Here is a 17,542-nt window from a genome sequence, read left to right as displayed (position 1 = left end):
GGGAAGGGAAGGGAAGGGAAGGGAAGGGAAGGGAAGCTCCTCAGCCAAAGACCTCGCTAACAAGATTGAAAAGTTGCAAGTAATAGCAAGCAAAACTGAAGGTGACAGTAGGTCAGCATTCTACCATCTTGAGGTCTCTCAACCAGTAAATCAGAATTAAATCCAGCAAAATAATGCTTTTACAGTGGTGTGAAGTGATGAAGAAAGTGGACTATGATTCATCACTGCTCTATGTATCATATAAACTTATACAGCTCTGCAAAACATGCACAAAACACTTGAAAATCAGAACCATCTCCTTTTCATTCCACTTTGTTGAGATAAAACAATAGATTAAAGCAGCAAAAATTGTGTTTCTTGGTGCAAAACTATGATGCTCAAGAGCAAATGCCTATTTCTAATGAATGCAAAAGCATTCATGCATGCACAGGAGCAGCAATCTTTAGTTTTCTCCATACCTTTTAGAGTGTTCCAATGTCAGAAAATGGTCAGCTTATGCTAGTTTGAATTCCAACTTTGATTTGCTGAGATTTTGCTGCCTAGAGTGAGGTCAAATGCAGAGATAAGATCCCTTTTGGCAAACCTGGCTCTGAATTACAATGGATCTTACCGCTGTCTGCAGTTTTACCAACTTGAAAATGCAGCTTAGGCACTTGCAGTTTCTGCAGTACCGTTTCTCAGTATTTGGCTATCTCCAGTTTCTTCATTCTGGATAAAAGGCTAGAGCATCATACCAGAGATGGTCCCACGTGTCACTTGGGCCTTCATTTCTGTATTGAGAGGACTGTGGTAAAGATTCATGGTCTGTGTGGTTCAGGTGTAACAGTAATTATAACCTAGTGTGCTCTTTATCACTTACATCCCAAATCATTCAGGTTCTCCTTAAGGGTTTTCTTGTTTGTTGAGCTATGCTGTAGCTGGTTAAAAACCCAGAGGAATCTTTGTGTCATTCCAATGTTAAATCATCACTTACTGCTTCACTGAAGCCCTGGAATCCAGCAAAACCTCTGGTGATGAATACTTTTACATTCCAGATCTGTTTTAACCAGGAAATTGCATAGTGACAGCTAAGAGCACTCAGTGCCTTGGTGAGCAGTCAGCAAGTAAGGATGAATACTAGGGAAGCCACAAGTGGCTATTTGGTTCTGGAAGCCTTATGTAGCTCTGGAAATCATAAAATACAGATGGGTAAAGGCTTAACAATGAGCTCAGTCTTTGATTCATTAGCTAACAGCTGAATCTAAGTACTTACATCCCAGTTTTGAGGCAAGCTGCTAATTCAAGCTTAAAGAGATGAACAGATTTGTCCTGTACTGTGGAGGTGTACTGGTTCCTGGTTTTGATTTGGACTTTGTTTTCTCAGTGATCTGAAGAGCTTCATTTCTTGAAAACTCATCTCCAGCCATTGGTAATCCTGTTGTAGAAAACATATTTAAATGTCTAAGCTTTCTTCCCCCAACTCCTCATATGTTTTGACCACGCTGGGTCAGTCACTAATTCACACCAGAATCTGACCATTTACATCTTAAGCCTACACTGAGAAAAATAAATGTTGTAACTTGAAAACCTGCTTTCAGATATTACAAACAGCATCAGCCTGTTCCAGAAGTAACCATGACGCTCCGAATGTCCCTTCTTTCAATCTCTCAGCTTTATCCAATATCAGAGCTTCTCTCTGCAGTCAAAAAAGCCTACCTCTGCCTCTGTTCTTCCTCAGCCACTTAAAAACATCTACTCCTACTTGGTCCTCCCCTCCATCCTCCAAGCCTGTATCATTCATTTCATCATTCACCTCATTTTCAAAAGTCTTTCCTGATTCCCCCCAGCCAACCCTTGGTTTGTACATGTAGTCTAGACAGTCCCTTAGCAAGTCCCTCAGTGCTCCATCTTGACTAGAAATCACAAGAGCAAATCTGATTTGTAAATTCTATGCATCTGGGCAGAGCTGCAAACGAGGAACGAGGCGCTGGAGGAGAGTTAGAGGGGCTCCACTGCGAGGTAGGCAGAAGTGGGGTGGGGGGAAGAGGGGGAGCTTGTAAATACTGCTCATTCACTTGGGTCTTTGGAGCATGAAGGAACTTGCTGACAGCACAGGAAGCATGGAAAGTAGAATGGTGAAAGCAGACAAACATCCTAAGCACATGACAGCATGCCTTTAGACTGGGAAGATACCATACCTGCAGAAATCACAGGGTGTGCTATGGTTGCTGTCTCTTTCCCAGCTGCCCTGCCCACAGCATGGCCTGGCTCTCAGATCTGGACTTTCCTGGCCTCGGGGACAAAAAGCGAGACTCAAAAATGGGTAAATTTGCTGCAGCACAGAACACTGCTTCCAGCAGTCAAATCTGTGACAGGTTTTCCTTCCAGGATCCAGCATACAGAGCTGGAATGGTTTTACAACACACACTCAGAATCGCTTTTCTTTCTTGTAATTTTCTGTCCATCTTATTCTGTCTACTTTACTACAGTCCAGTGGTGCAAGAAATCCTTGTCTGTGAACATCTGGAATAAACACAGTAGATTTACAGGTAACTGGAAATCAACAATTCCTGCTGAGCCAGGGAGAAATCCATAGTAACAATGCTGAAAGTGAAATTAATCCACCTATGTATATTAAATCTCTTTTTACTCATAATTAGGGAGAAATAGAAAAGAAAGCTGCAACATCAAGGCAACAAGGGAACTGACTCTGAAAGAGAGCAGTGAATCAGACTGCAATAAATTCACCTTTCATTTGGGACTGCCCAAATGTAAGGGGCTGTCTTAGAAAGGAAATAATAATAATTTTAAAAATCAATTATTTTTCCCTCTGTATTGATTTTTTTTAAAGTATATCCCTGGAGAGATTCCACTTCAGTGTCTACAAAGAAAAGCTGTCCAATGCATGCAGTGGTTTGAATGAGACATCAGACAGGGACCACTAATCTAGGGCTATTTCATTACTCAAAATCTAACAAAATCAGCTCATTTTTCTTGCTTTCACTACATATGAGGACACTGAAATAAATAGAGGACAGCCAGCCTGGAGGGCTTTATATAATGTAATGGTGTAACAGTTAAATTCTTTTGCTGCTTTTGCTGAGCTTATTCACACTGCATGACTCCCAAGACCCAATCCTGTTCTGATTGAAGCTAGAGAGATGTTTGCCACACATTTCAGAGAGAACAAAACCAGCCCTTCAGTCACAGCACCTCTGCCAGACACTGTTTCACACCCTGCCAAAATGTCAGAGCTTGAATCACTTCAGTAGCTTGAGCCATTTAAAACTGGACTGAACAAAGCTCTGGAGAATGAACTGCAGAGGAAAACCTTCCCCTGTTTCTTTCCTTATCTCTGATTCTGTCTCACTGGGTTACAAGGATAGCAACCAAAAACTGCAGAGCATTGACAGACAGGGAGTCACTGGGTGATCCGTGCTGCTGCTTGACAAGGAAGCTGTGAAAATATGGAAGTAACATTCTCCATTCCTACCTATTTGCATCATGTCCGAGATGAATTAAGTGAATCATAACACAAAGATTATAGAGCAGCTGCCTGAAATGTTTAGAAAAAAAATATACACAGTTTTGAAACATTTCCTGCCAGCTTTGAACAACAGTGCATTGAAAGTACAAAGTAAAGGTCTTCAGCAGTGTAATTTGTATAGGTGTGTAGTAAAATTGGCTCACCAAAAATGCTGAGCTGGAATGCTCATTTTGCCAGTTAGAGAGCTGCTTCCATGGTTAATCCAACAGAGGGAGCTGCAAAAGCTCAGGGACAGTTTGGCTGGGTACAGTGATGCTGGTAATTCAATTATACTGGTTGGTCACACTAACACCAAAGTTACTCCGGAGATACAGATCACATTGAGCCTGCCAAGGGAGCTGGCCCTGCAGAATTCCTTTGGTATGATGTACATCTCAGTGCTCTCCAAACCACTGATGAGTTGCAGATTGGGCTGCAGGACCCAGGAAAACTTCATGAATTGACTGTATTGCATGATGTTGTAGATATAAAATATGGAGCAGATATGTTGTCTTAAGTGAGGGAAGTGCAAGTTGTGTAAGTTTTGTCTGTCTTCACATATACTTTCCCATTCCTACCTGCAGGACTTGCAAAATAACATCATAGCACCAGGTGAGCCTTTTCACAGGGCACCACAACCCAAAACTGAGATTTCAGTCTAAATTTACTGTCAAACACTCTGAAATCAGAGAAGTGTCACATTGCACCGGTTGGGGAAGAATAATTTCAACTAGGATCTCTATTTTAGACAAAATGCACCATTGTAACTGCACTACTTTCTGCGCCGAGGTTTCTTGCCCTGAGTCTCACCATCTCGTCTGGGTTTGTTAATCAGCAGTTTTAAGGCTGGCTATTCTGCTTCTCTTTTTGCCACATTTTCTGGGATCTGTTGCAATTCTTATCAAAGTATTCAATTCTTACCAAGTAATTAAATTCATCAGCATAAATTAATCACCAAAGCACCCTTTGAGCAGTATTACAGATGGGGAAAATGAGATAAGAGCTCACTCAACCAGTAGCCTGAGGCTGTGCAGCAAAAAAATGACTGAAATTATGCTTCTTGAATTCAGGAGTTCCTGGCTCCCAGCTCTCTTCTCAGAGTAGATCATTCCTTTAGACTGCATTTGCAATAGGAAATACAAATCTAATAGGACAGACTTGGCTCAGCATAGGCATACAGAGATCTAATCTTCAGCAGGCTGGTGAACTACAAGGGGGACCAAACCAGACACACTTCATATTGCTGTTTGCATCAGACTGGCAGCCTCTGTCCAAATGCTTTGTGTTAAGAGACAGCAATCCTGCATGAAAACAGGACACCAAATCTTAGTCTGCTGGTGGTGGCCTTCTCCCACCCAGGCAGTACGATGCAAATTGGCTGCATAGAGAAAAAAAAGGCCCAGAGAAGTAAGGTAAATAATTTTCAAAGGGCTGTTGCAGAAAGTGAGCCAACTGCTGATGTATGTGGATTGTGTTTGAAAGTGTGGGAAAGCTCCTTGCTCACAGGGAATTGGAAACGTTCAGGTTAAGCAGAGGACAATGTTCTGTTGTGCAATCTCAGCGTGGAGGGTTTTTTTGTTTTGAGCACATATGCCTAGATTTCTGGGAAGAGCACATCTAAGAACACCATATTCAAGAGGACCGTGCTAAAGCAAGTGTTCTTCCCCTTTAATTTTTAAGTGGTTACAAAACAATGAAGCCCTCAGTTCTTTACACTTCACAGGGAAGAATGTACAAAGAGCTACTTAATCTCTTCAGCTCTTTCATTCTCATGGATATCCAGTTGCAAGGTATCTGTATCTGTCTCCAAACTCTCCGCTGATCCCCAAAGCAAAGTATGTCCAACTGTAAGCTCTTGTTCTAACACGCTGTTTCAGACTGACCAGGTTTCAGCATGCAAGGCTTGTTCTGCATGAACCTGTTTGACATTGGCAGAGAAGTGGGATCACAAAATCCGGCAGTACTCCTTCTGCACTGAAATGTCGAGTAAGCACTTTCACAATGCAAGGCTAATCTTACTCCTGATGTCTGAGATCCAGAAGGAAGCAAGCAACACAACTAAAGTAGCCCACGTCACCAAGGAAGATTTGAATGCTTCCTGATTGGTCTTCAAATAAGTATTTCATGTGCTTCTAACAGAAACAGGCTCGCAATTCAAGCATTGTACAGTTTTCTTCATCGTTGCAAACTGCAATTAGGGAATCAGATGGCAAGATATAAATCACATCACAGGATCAGCTAGGAAACAATAATGAGAGCAGACAGTGTTGGGGATTCTATTTTTGTTGCCCGGTTATTGCTAGGCAGTCTCAAATGCAAATAGATGGGGAAAAAAAAAAGAAAATAAACATATTTATAGCTAAGGTGATAACAACCTGTACACCAAATTAATTTGTGAAATTTGCAAAATTAAAATGCCACATTTAGCTCAGTCACTTAGCAACAGCTGCTTCAGTTTAAGACGCGATCATTCTGCAGCTGTTAGCTGTCACCTAGGGCTGAAGCTCCCATCCCTCTAGCAAAGTCAGCAGGAGAAAAATGTGTCCCTGCATTTTGGCTGCTCCTCTTCACAATCCAATGTCTTGACTCAAACGCATTGTTATCGACCATCTGCGAGTTGGGCTTTGTTGTCAAGCAGGATCTCAGCACACACTCACTCTGACAGCTCTCCTGTGAGGCAGTTCCCCACTCAGAGAGGCAGTGCAAATAATGATGTCTTAAACTGCCCCAGCAGCACTCATCACACTGATACCTGAAATTCAGACAAAATCAGAATTGTGAATAAATATTACCAAGAAAATTAGGGTGAGAAAACTTCTACTGAGTTTTTGCTACAGTGTAATAGAAAATTTAGGGACCATTAGGCCAAAACGAAGCCTGAGACAATGTAGCCTAAGGGCTAAGGCACAGCCCAGGGAAAGGGAACTGAGTAGTTCTGGGCTAAGCAATCTGACTGCTTACATGCAATGCTGCTCCACACCCCGGGTTATTTTCTTGTTTCCTGATGCATAACCATGTTTGTTGGGCGTGTGTTCAAATCAGCTCCATCCTTTGTAGGGCAGGTGTGCTTGGGGCAGGAGCCCTCAGTGGATGCAGACAAAGGAACACCTGCTCCAGTCTCCTGAGTAAAGAGCAATACAGGAGCCAGAGCTGCTTGCGCTTGCTGAGACAGCATCCGGCCCAATGTGCAGAAGGAAAGCCCAGAGTGCACACACGTGTACAGGCCAAGAGCAAGGCTTTCATCTGAAGGTTTTGTCAGTCTCAGAATGGCTCATGGGTACCACTAGAACACTAATTACAGAGGCCTGATTATCTTCTGCCCACTGCCCTCCATAGTCATTTATGATATGGATATCAAGAGTTCATCACCTTTTCTCTTAACCTCTATTTTGTTCTGCACCTCATGTACATATGCATTTTAGTGGAAACAGAAATAAAATCAACTGCAGAGTACATACCACTATATTCAAACAGCTAGTAAGAACGCTTAAGCTTTCATTAGCCTAAAAAAGAAATGTGTGTGCTTCACCCCTACTACAGGAAGTAAATTTCCTGCAGCAGAGTTCTCATACATAATAAGGAGATGCAGAACAGAATATTTGTGGGGAAAAATGAAAAAAAGTAAACAGGATGCTCAGATCACAGACTGCCAGTGGCTATACATTCTCCTTTTTTTTTCTTCCCCAAACCCTGTGAGGTAATATTATGACTAATAAGATCACAATCACGGGCTGTAAGGCCCACTTAGTAAGACAAAATAAATTTAAAAGCACAAACCTAAGGGCTTGAAAATAAACTGGGTCAGAAAGCAACATCAGAAACTGCATGGGAAGTTTTCTATTTCAATCTATTCTCCCTTCTTTTAGCCTTCCAGGTGTTTTTTTTGTTTTGTTTTGTTTTGGCTTGTTTTTCATTAACTGCAATTTTACAGATGTTCAGGGTGATCAGAAATGCAGCTTAAATTACTTCTTTGCTACTAGCAGATTCCTGCTATAGAACAAGTCTCTTTGCTGGTCATTCACTGTCAAATGAAAACTTGGTTTTGTCTGGAAAACTTCTTTAGACTGCTGCCAAAATTTTCTTCTCTTGTTGGCACAGGGAAGTGATGGAGTCATCGTTCCTGGAGTTGCTCAAGAAATGTGTAGATGTGGCCCTCAGGAGCATGGTTAGTTGGCATGGTGGAGATGGATGGGTCAACAGGAATAGGTTATCTTAGTGGTCTTTTCCAATCTGAATGATTCAATGATTCTCAGCATACTGAACCTTTCCCTTCTGACTGTCTCAGCCTACCTGTCTGATGCTAAGCTCAATCTAAAAACTGGAAGGGAACCACCCAGCCCAAACAAGGAATCTGAATTTTCTGTCTACTTCCCAGGGCGTTTTTAAAGGATACCTATATTGGTATATAAATTCGATAGATAAATCCAAGCCTGACAGAAAAATTTCTCTCTTCAACCCACTCCACAACGTATTTCCCAAACAAGCTCATGAGGTCTTGCTCTACTTGTAATAGAAAACTGACCTTTTGTAGGCATTATGTAGACAGTGCAATCTGCATTTGCCAAAGACCACGTTCAGCAACACTGTGCAAGTACTCATTCACTTCCTTCAATCACAGTCAATTCTGCACATCCAAATGACACGGAGCTCCAAAGCCATGCAGAGCCTTCACATTCATGGTGACTGTATCCCTGCACCTGCAAGTCAGCAGCCCGGATGGAGCTTAGCAATCCCAGGATATGGTTAAGCATCTTTGCTATTTGTGTTTTTTCCATGTGCCTCTCCTTTTCAACCTGTTAGTTTGGCCTTGCTAACATGTGGCACACAACATTTTAATAGGCTCAGGGACACAGTCATGAAAAATCCTAAGTAGGGAAATTAGATCCTACTTGTTTTTGTCACTATTCTTGATGTCATCCTCACTAAAAGCTGACTCCCTTTTCTTTCTGGCAGTGTGTCAACTATTTCACTGGAGGCCTGAAAGACTCCATTCTTCTTGTAAAAATCAGTTACTTTGTAAAATAAGTCTACACCCTTGTGCTGATATTATCTATCTTGGTTTCCTCCTTTTACTTTTTGCCTCATCACCTGACTCTAAATTCCCCGGATTTGCCATTAAGCCTTTCACTCCCATCAAGGTCAGATTAGTGGGTCTGAGAGGCCTACTCACTAAACTGCAGCTTGCTCTGCAGAGCATCCAAGAAATAGAACGTTTGAGACTTCTACTCCACAGAGATTCAGGTTTTCTTGGAAGTAATTTTCCATTTTGCTTGCAATGTAGTCCCAAATAAAGCATTACATGACAGTGAAATCACAGCACTGAAGTGTTATTTGCACTTTGGTTGCAAGATAACATTTTTGCTTGCTATGCCCACTATTTTTATTTGCTGTGGTGTCACCTACAGCAGGGGGAAGTCATTTCAGACATCAACACTAGCATTTCTCCCTTGTGTAACAAAGTAATCATTTGAAGTGTGATCACTGGTACTTAACCACTGATCAAAATGCTGCTGAGGAAACCAAAGTTTGTCAGAGTGCCTGAGATGACTTGTCTTGTTATTTCAATTGGAATGGAAAGTTTTGATCCTGCTGCTCATCCACATGCCTGCATGCTGGGCCAAATTCCCCTGCCAATCTCAAGCAGGGGATATATTATATATAAATATATATATATATATAAATATATATTTGACCAGTCACCCCAGGTGTCATTCTACAGCCTTCCATGCAAGCACATAAACCTACCACTATTTTTTATTTATTTTTTAACTCAATCTCTTATCCAGGCTTTTAGCATATGGTACTAAACTAAGTGGACATCACAGCCTCTCTGTACCAACCACACCAAATCACTTTGGAGAAGACAGAGCCAGAGCTGCCAAAAAATGCACTGACTTTGAAGAGCTGCACCCAGGGACCTGAAGACAGCTACAGCAGAATGATGGCAGGCATCCACAGGGATTGAGCTCCTCAGACAAGCTCCCTGACCTGAGAAAGCTCTGTTCCCCCAGCTCAATCAGATGGGACTGCAGCACAAAGAATGAGACAGCCAGACCGTCCTTGACTGCCTGCCTGATGAGACGAGTGCTGGCCACTCAAGCGTTTTCAAAGAAGATGAGTTGAGCTGTTTTCTGTTACAAAACCAAGCAGCTTATCTAATACTGTTAAGAAATGCATAGAAGCCAGAAATGTTCATGGTCACTACTGCATGCCTGAATCACTTCGAGCTCTGTGGGAAGAAGAATAGATGTCTCCAAACCCACAGGCATTTCTAATGAAACAAAATGACAATCTCCATTGTCCATTAGCAACACTCAGCCTATAACATCCAGCTGGGGAGTTCTGACATGCATTGGTTGGCCTTAAGGAGATCAGAAGGTTTTCTATTACAAATTACTACTAACCACCCTTATCACTACAAAGTTTAGAGACCTAAGGTCATAACACAGCACAGTCCAAAGATAACACATCTCCTGTTCTGAAAAGCACAGACATGGACAAGTGAGGGGCTGCCTCCTGCTATCAGCGTTCTGAAAACAACCATCACACATCCCAGCTGCCTTTGCTCAGCCAAAGATAGTAGAACTTCGACAGATACTCAGTGCTGTGACTGCACAGACTTACAGTCCTTGCCCAGATGTTCCAGATTCTACCACTATATGCACCATATACAACATTAATTAAATGTGTAAGAAGAACATTAATGAAATTTGCATATCTAAGTATTCAAAAGCCAGGAAATGCCAAAGTGAATGTCAGCTGCGCCACTTTAATTAGTGCTCTTCGCAGATACCCTATAATGGATTTTAATTATGTGATTTAGTGCTGGTTTTCCACAGATCCCTGCTTCATTTAGTTTACAAAACAACATCACTCACTTAAGGGCTAGGTGTCATTTGGCTTTATGCACCAAATTTAGGTAATCTGAATCCTAAGCAAGGTGAATCTCCTTTTGAAATACAAATCTTGTCATGGTGAATGTACAAAATGTTAATTTAGGTACCTCAGTAATCCATTCTTAATAGAAATAGCAGCTCAAATTCTTTTTCCTCCTCTTTTTTCATGCCTTTTTCATCCCAATGCCTTTTTCATTGTACGTTGGCCAAACCTGAAGACAGAAAACATTAATTTATTCCACAGCTTTCTATTCTTTACATCATAACAGAACTTCAGCATTTCTTAATCTGTTGTAACAACGTGGAAGCAGAACTGCAATCTCCAGCCCCAGAGGGAACCGCTCTTACTTGGCCTTAGTTTCTCACTTCCCATACATGCTGTCATCTCCTTTTTGTTTGTCCCATACATTTACCTCCACACACACCAGACTATTTAGGTAAATGTCTCCACTCCCCCACAGCCATTCCAACACCTTTGTAGGGCCAGTCCCAGTTTCCTGCTCATGTCCCCTTCCTCCTACTACCTTCTCACCCCGTCTCCATCACTCTCCCACCCGTCATTTTATTTTACTGTTGAAGTTCAGTACATCTCCCCAGAAGAAAAGAAGTGAGATTCTTTTTCAGAGTCATAAGACTTGGCCATATTTGGGTCGGCTTTCACAGGCATGAGGTACATTCCTGACTCATTGTCTATCTTCTTGCCAGGCTGAAAAAGCATAAAAGCATCGAAGCATCTCGGATAAGTTGCTGCCAGTATTTTAAAGCTAAGAACAACCTATTCTCTTTTCATATTGGGAGAGAAATGAACAGCTCTGTTTGAAATTTAAGGAGAAAATAGGGAGGAAAGAGTCATCTAAGACAGGCATTTGACTGAAAAACTTCATTGTTAACTAAAACTAGATAAGTAGCTTCAAGCAGATGCCACATTACAACTGGCTAAGGGAAGACAATTATTTTCATTGCAAATGATGGTTTTTCAAAGTCTGTATGAGCTGCTGTCACCTTGATATCACTTCAGATACATTTCTGAAGAAATCTGCAAAGTTATGGTCCACTGACTCATGAATTAAGTCCATTAGAATACTCTTAGCTTGTAAACGCAAAGAGAGGGAACTACCTTTTCACGGGTGCTTGCTGAATAACTTGCCCAATGGGCTCCATGCATTTACTTAATATGTTTTGAATACACTGCATCCTTTAGCACCCAAAAGGAACACTTGTGGTTTTTATCCACATGACCACAAAGAGAGCCACAAAGATGATCAGAGGGCTGGAGCAGCTCCTCTGTGAAGACAGGCTGAGGGAGCTGGGCTTGTTCAGCCTGGAGGAGAGAAGGCTGCGGGGTGACCTCACTGCAGCCTTACAGTACCTAAAGGGAGACTACAAACAGGAGGGGAGTCAACTCTTTGAAAGGACAGATAACCCTGAAACCTTTGCAGCAGGTTATTTCAGTTTATTTCAGTTTTGCTCAACACACAAGCTAGTTCTCCCATATCCTCAGCCAGTCTCATTGTACCTTTGGGGAGTTGGGCTGAAGATTCTGCCTAGGGCAGACTAGCAGACATTGCACTTCAGAAATCACAGAATCATAGAATCGCAAGGTTGGAAACGACCTGCAAGATCATCTAGTCCATTCGTCCTCCCATCACCACTGCCACCACAAGCACCAAACCACATCTTGTAGTTCCTCATCCAGACGCCTCTTGAACACTGCCAGGGACGGCGACTCCACCACCTCCCTGGGCAGCCATTCCAGTGCCTGACCACTCTCTGAGAGAAAAAGTTCTTCCTTGTGTCTAACCTAAACCTCCTCTGGTACAACTTGCGGCCATTTCCTCGGGTCCTGCTCGTTGCCTAGGAGAAGAGGCCAAACCTCTCCTCATCACAACCTCCCTTCAGGAAGTTATAGAGAGCAATAAGGTCTCCCCTGAGACTCCTCTTCTCCAGGCTGAACATTCCCGGCTCCTTCAGCCTCTCCTCATCAGGTCTGTGTTCCAGACCCCTCACCAGCTTTGTTGCCCTCCTTTGAACCCGCTCCAGGGCCTCAATGTCTTTCTTGCAGTGAAGGGCTCAAAACTGAACACAGGACTCAAGGTGCGGCCTCACCAGTGCTGAGTACAGGGGGATGAAATCTTCTGGTTGAAATCATCCATAGTAGCCTCATTAAGATTGAGCCTTTCCCTTTATATTTATTGCTTAGCAAATCAGGCAGGGTTGTACTGGCACAACCTAGAGAACTGACCTAACTGGTAATTTCACTTTAAAATTGTTCTCAGATTTCTTGGAGGTTGTTACATTTCAGCAGAGAAAAGTATTACTCACAACAAATGAGCCTGCAAATATTTTAACTATGATTCTGAGAAAATAACTGATAATACGGTGGGAAAGGAAGCCTTGAATCACGCGTTCATGTTCTCTGCTACTACAAGCAAGGGAATCCAAGCTTCAAATAAACGTGTTTGGTTTTTGTTGGTGATCTGCTTGCATGGCAGAGTTCTGCTGAGCGTTAGCTTCCTCCATGTTCTTCAAAACAGCAACTAGAGATGTAACACTTGGTTTGTCTTCATTTGGGACACACTTAACTGCTGGTCTCCTGAACACAAGCTGCTGGCAACCATACCCAAATGGTTTCTCTCTACCCTTTCAAAACTCCTCTAACCAATATTTTTTCTTAGTCCACTACATGGAATAATACCAAACAGCACTTTATTTCTATTCCTCCAGTCTTCGAGGTTATGTGGTACTTCTTTACAATGTTTCAGTCTTCCTGTGTTTTGATATTGCTTTCCAATTTTGTCTCATCAGTAAACTTCATTAGCAGCTACTGTCGTGTTTTAGAGCAAGTAGCCTCAAAAACATGATTCATTTATTATTCTGTTTTACCTGCATTGTGTGATTTTTCTCTGGCTTTGCTGCAAATGCTTGACAAGCCTGTAACCATGTAACCTAATCATTAACAATACACGTTTCTCTAAGAAGCACACCTGGTACTACTGTACCAATTTTCCCATTAAAGATTTTCCAACCGGCTTTAAAACTGTCACTGCTCAAAGCTGATTTGCCACTATGCAGACTGGGAAACTGCGAAGGCACTTCTATCCAAATCCTCAATGATATTCCAATTAAAATGAAGTGACCTTGTTTGTTAAGTTCAAAAACGCTGCCCACTGAGAAGAAAGGTATCTGTTGTTTGACAGAACTATTTTTCTAAGACTGCTGAAAACTCAACTCAGCACCACACTGAATTGTTTTCTGAAATCCTGAGGGCTAGAAATCAGAGAAGGTAGGAGAAATGTGTGTGTAACAGAAGCTTCAATTCTGGGGAAGCAGTGGCATTACAGAAAATTAGTGATTGTCTGTAGTTATGCTCTGGCTGAATCTGACCCCGGTCCAACCTTCAATTAAAGGCGACATGGAAGGTCAGGCTTCAGAGACTTCAACATGGCATCTCTTCACAGGCTGCAACTCACAAAGAAGTAGAAACAGAATAATTGAGAAGTGGCAGGCTTGGCACAGAAAGCTGTTTCAAAGACTCAGTGTCTCAGTGTCATCCTTCAAGTTACCTCTCATTATCTGTATTCAAAGTTGATGCCTAGGTTTTTAGTGAGGAAGGAAAAGTCTTCTTATAGTCAGTGCCCTCAGCTTACCCTCATGAAAACCTTCAAAGCTCCGCTTGACTCAACTGGAGCTTGGGTTCAGAGCAAACAGCAAAGCTACTGCTCAATTTTAAGGCCAAGAATAGCCATGCAGCAGCAGCTGAAGGTAAAAAAGCAACAAACAGAATCACACCCACAGCAACGATTGCATTCTCCATTCTTGACACGGGTTACACGTTCCAATATCTCAGTTTTTGGGTTGAAGTGGCTGGAGGGAGTATCTGGGGTTGCACAGACTTGGGAGCCTGGAGGTCTAGCTGCTGCTTAGTTCCTCCACATAATCCACAGCCCTCCTGTCATCTCAGGCGAGGCAGTTAGCTGTCTGTTGATTTAGTAACTAGGAAAACAAGTAATTCTCCACTGCGTCTCATAACAGGGCTGCAAAACACACTTCTACTGTTTGTGCAACGTTCTAAGATCGCTGTTAATAACAATCATTTGCATTCTACCAGGTGATCTTGTCTGAGACCTAACTGTCTCAGATAATCCACTGCAATGATGATACACACATCCACATGTTTACACTGCAAACAGACAAGCAGAAGGATACAGATATTCAGAGATCGAATTAAGACAATACAAAACAAAAATAATGCAGAAAAAGACTAGATTACACCTCTAGTATTCTAGATTAGAATACTAGATTACAGTATTATGTTACTATAGAACACTAGATTACTTTTGTTGCCAGTGCTTTTCCACCACCTTAACTCACCTTTCATAGCTAAGTTATACTTCTAAATAGAAGTTCTCCATTTAGCAAACCTTCTCACACTGGAAAAAAAGTAGATATTAAAGTATAAAACACAAGCAAACAAAAGATGTGGTAATCCCCCACGGATAAATATTGTATCTGACTGAAATGCAGCTGTGTTAATAAGGCTTTCATATTATTAAACTTTCAAAACAATTATGTGAGCAGAATGATAAACAGGCACGATATGCCTCAGTGCTAAGAGCAGCATTTGCATTCACAAGATCTTCTGCCACAGGGAGCTACTCACTCAAACTGCCCCTTCTGTCTAATGCTGAAGGTTTCATTTTCTTCAGTTTCCCGGCTTCCCAAAGAACAAATGTGCCTGAATCAGCAGGGATAGCAGAAAAGATGAGCTTACACAATGCTCTCCCTGAAGGAAACCACACAGGACATGGGCACAGTAAAGCTTGAACAGAATATGTAAACACTAACCAGGCATCAAATCAGTCATGTTCCTTTTTCCAAATCTTTCCTTTGGCATCAGCCAAAGACAACATCAGAGTCAACTAAAAGTCGTGATCAGCCCTTAACATGATTCTTCATTCACCTTTGGTCAAACTTGCTGTTGCAGTTGTCTGATTCAAATCCTAAGATGTGTTGCCTCCTCTTTTTTTCTTTAAGCCTTTCCTCATCTGTTCATAAAGAAAGCAGAGTTCCCAGTTGCTTTTTGATCTACTTCTATTGTATTTTGGAAGCTACAAGCAACGCATGAGTCATTATCACTACAGTTGAGAGAAGAACAAACAAGCTCACTTCTTTCCCACAAAGCTTTTTGCCACACTTGCTATCACACTGTTTTGGATACATTCTTTCATACCTGCCATCTGACAGCGGGCTCAGAAGGGCACTCGGCAGGTAGAGGCACACATCAGTAAGTTGTACTAACATAAACAGTTCACCTGTAATTAAACCTAAATTGAAAAACTGCTTTGGCTGAACCAAAACACTGCTTTGGTACCAAGAGCAAAAGGGAACACTGAGGCAAGCCCTGCTGCTCACAGCCCTGATCTAAGAAGAAAAAACCCAAACATGGGTATGAATCAGTCTGGGAAGTTCTCACAGGATCTAAGTGCTCTGCTAAACGACAGCTGGGCTCCAAGTTCTAATTAAGCCCAGCAAAAAAACCCCACAACAAATGTACACTTAAATATAATTGTACAAAAATACTAATTTAAGCCCGTCTAAATACCAGTGGCAATTTATTTGTTGGTTTTGTTCCCATGCACAAAGTCAGAGAAAGGTAATCATCACTCCTAGCAACTGGAAGTCAATATTGTTTCTGTCCCAGTTCAGCAGAATGCTGCATTTCACTTTTACGTATTTATTCCCAGAAACACCCACAGATAAAAATACAACCCAGCAATGACTATTTTGGTTGATCTGTGGCACTGTGCATCATAAACAGCAGCAGAGAATTCAGTCCAAATGCAGATTGAGAGATTTTTTCCAAACACACTCGGAATTTAATCATTTTACCTCCTAGGGCCTTCTGCTGGCTCTTCAGCATTTACAATTTTTAGAAGTGTGTTTCTATGTTATCTTACGTCACTAAGTATGATTGAGTATGAGCAAGGAAAAAAAACTGCACACTGATGTCCTTCAGAGCATCTTTACATTTTTATCAGGTAGAACCTTTTTTTTTTAGGTATTAAAGTAAAGTTAAGCATTAAAGTTCAAACTGATGCTACCTTTGCAGGAGTGGAAAACTACTTCAGATGAAGGAGTGCACACTGTCCAATTGTTATCAGCAAACTCTGGGCTATGATTTTGTTGGGTTTATCACTTTACTATCAAGGATGGGGTAACACTAATGCTTAAGGAAAGAAAGCTAAGGGTGTTCTGTATCACAGATCCCAGAAATCACTCACAGAGCTGCCACATTTCTCAAATGTTAGGCAGGTGAGACTTCAAACAAGAGAGTTGGCAATGAAACCTCTGCTTCCAGGCTGGATGTGGCCCTGGGCAGCCTGGTCTGATGGTTAGCAATACAGCAGGGGGATTGAAACTGGACTGTGGTCCTTTTCAACCCAGGCCATTCTATGATTCCATGATGATTTAAACAGACCTCAAATTTAAATGGAATTTTCACAGTTGTATAGAAACGAAAATCCACAGGACAGAATCCATTCCTTGGTAAGAATGTCAGTTGTGTGGACAAGTCATATGGCTGGTGAGAAAAGATGGAGTTGTCTCATGCACACAAAATAACAACACTCTGCATCGACAGCAAAACGATCTCTGTATTCTCTATACAAATTCTGACATAATCCATCTGACTTCAAGAGGAAAAAATAGCATTTGTCTTGGAAAAAAATACTGTGCGACTGATTTTAGATGTATATGTTAGTGTTCTATCACAAATATTTATGATTAGACAAAGAAAATTACTCAGCTGCTGTTGTGAGCTGCATATTTCAGTATACCTATGAAAATGCAGATTGCTTCCCAACCTGGTCCATCACCTACCTCCCACAGTTTTAGGATAAGTTATTTAAGACATCACAGACTGTGAGTTTCAGTTCCCATAGCAGAGGATTTGTTCCTTCTTATTTTAAAAGAAGAATATCTGGCAAAATAACACAGCGCCTCTTGAGAAATGGTCAGCAGTAAGTCCATGAAATGTAGATTCTTTTAACAGAAGTTTCTGTAGAAGCACAGGCACTGATGTGACAGACATCCCAAATATAACAAAGACATTTTCTGCACCATTTAAGAGTGCAGCCTTCAG

At 41.6% G+C, this 17,542-nt stretch overlaps 1 long non-coding RNA gene across 1 annotated transcript; it reads right to left on the bottom strand.

Moving 5' to 3' along the window:
* Positions 1-5,525: 5,525 nt before the first annotated feature.
* LOC125687956 (uncharacterized) lies at positions 5,526-10,577 on the bottom strand. Its single transcript, XR_007374535.1, has 3 exons — positions 10,509-10,577; positions 8,028-8,202; positions 5,526-6,257 (listed from the first exon to the last, which is right to left on the bottom strand). It is a non-coding gene; the product is annotated as an uncharacterized LOC125687956 (long non-coding RNA).
* Positions 10,578-17,542: the final 6,965 nt, after the last annotated feature.

Source organism: Lagopus muta, chromosome 1 (genome assembly GCF_023343835.1).
Source record: "Lagopus muta isolate bLagMut1 chromosome 1, bLagMut1 primary, whole genome shotgun sequence".
Lineage (NCBI taxonomy): Eukaryota > Metazoa > Chordata > Aves > Galliformes > Phasianidae > Lagopus > Lagopus muta.
The sequence above is the reverse complement of the archived record's forward strand: the minus strand, read 5'-3'. Positions and strand labels throughout refer to the sequence as shown.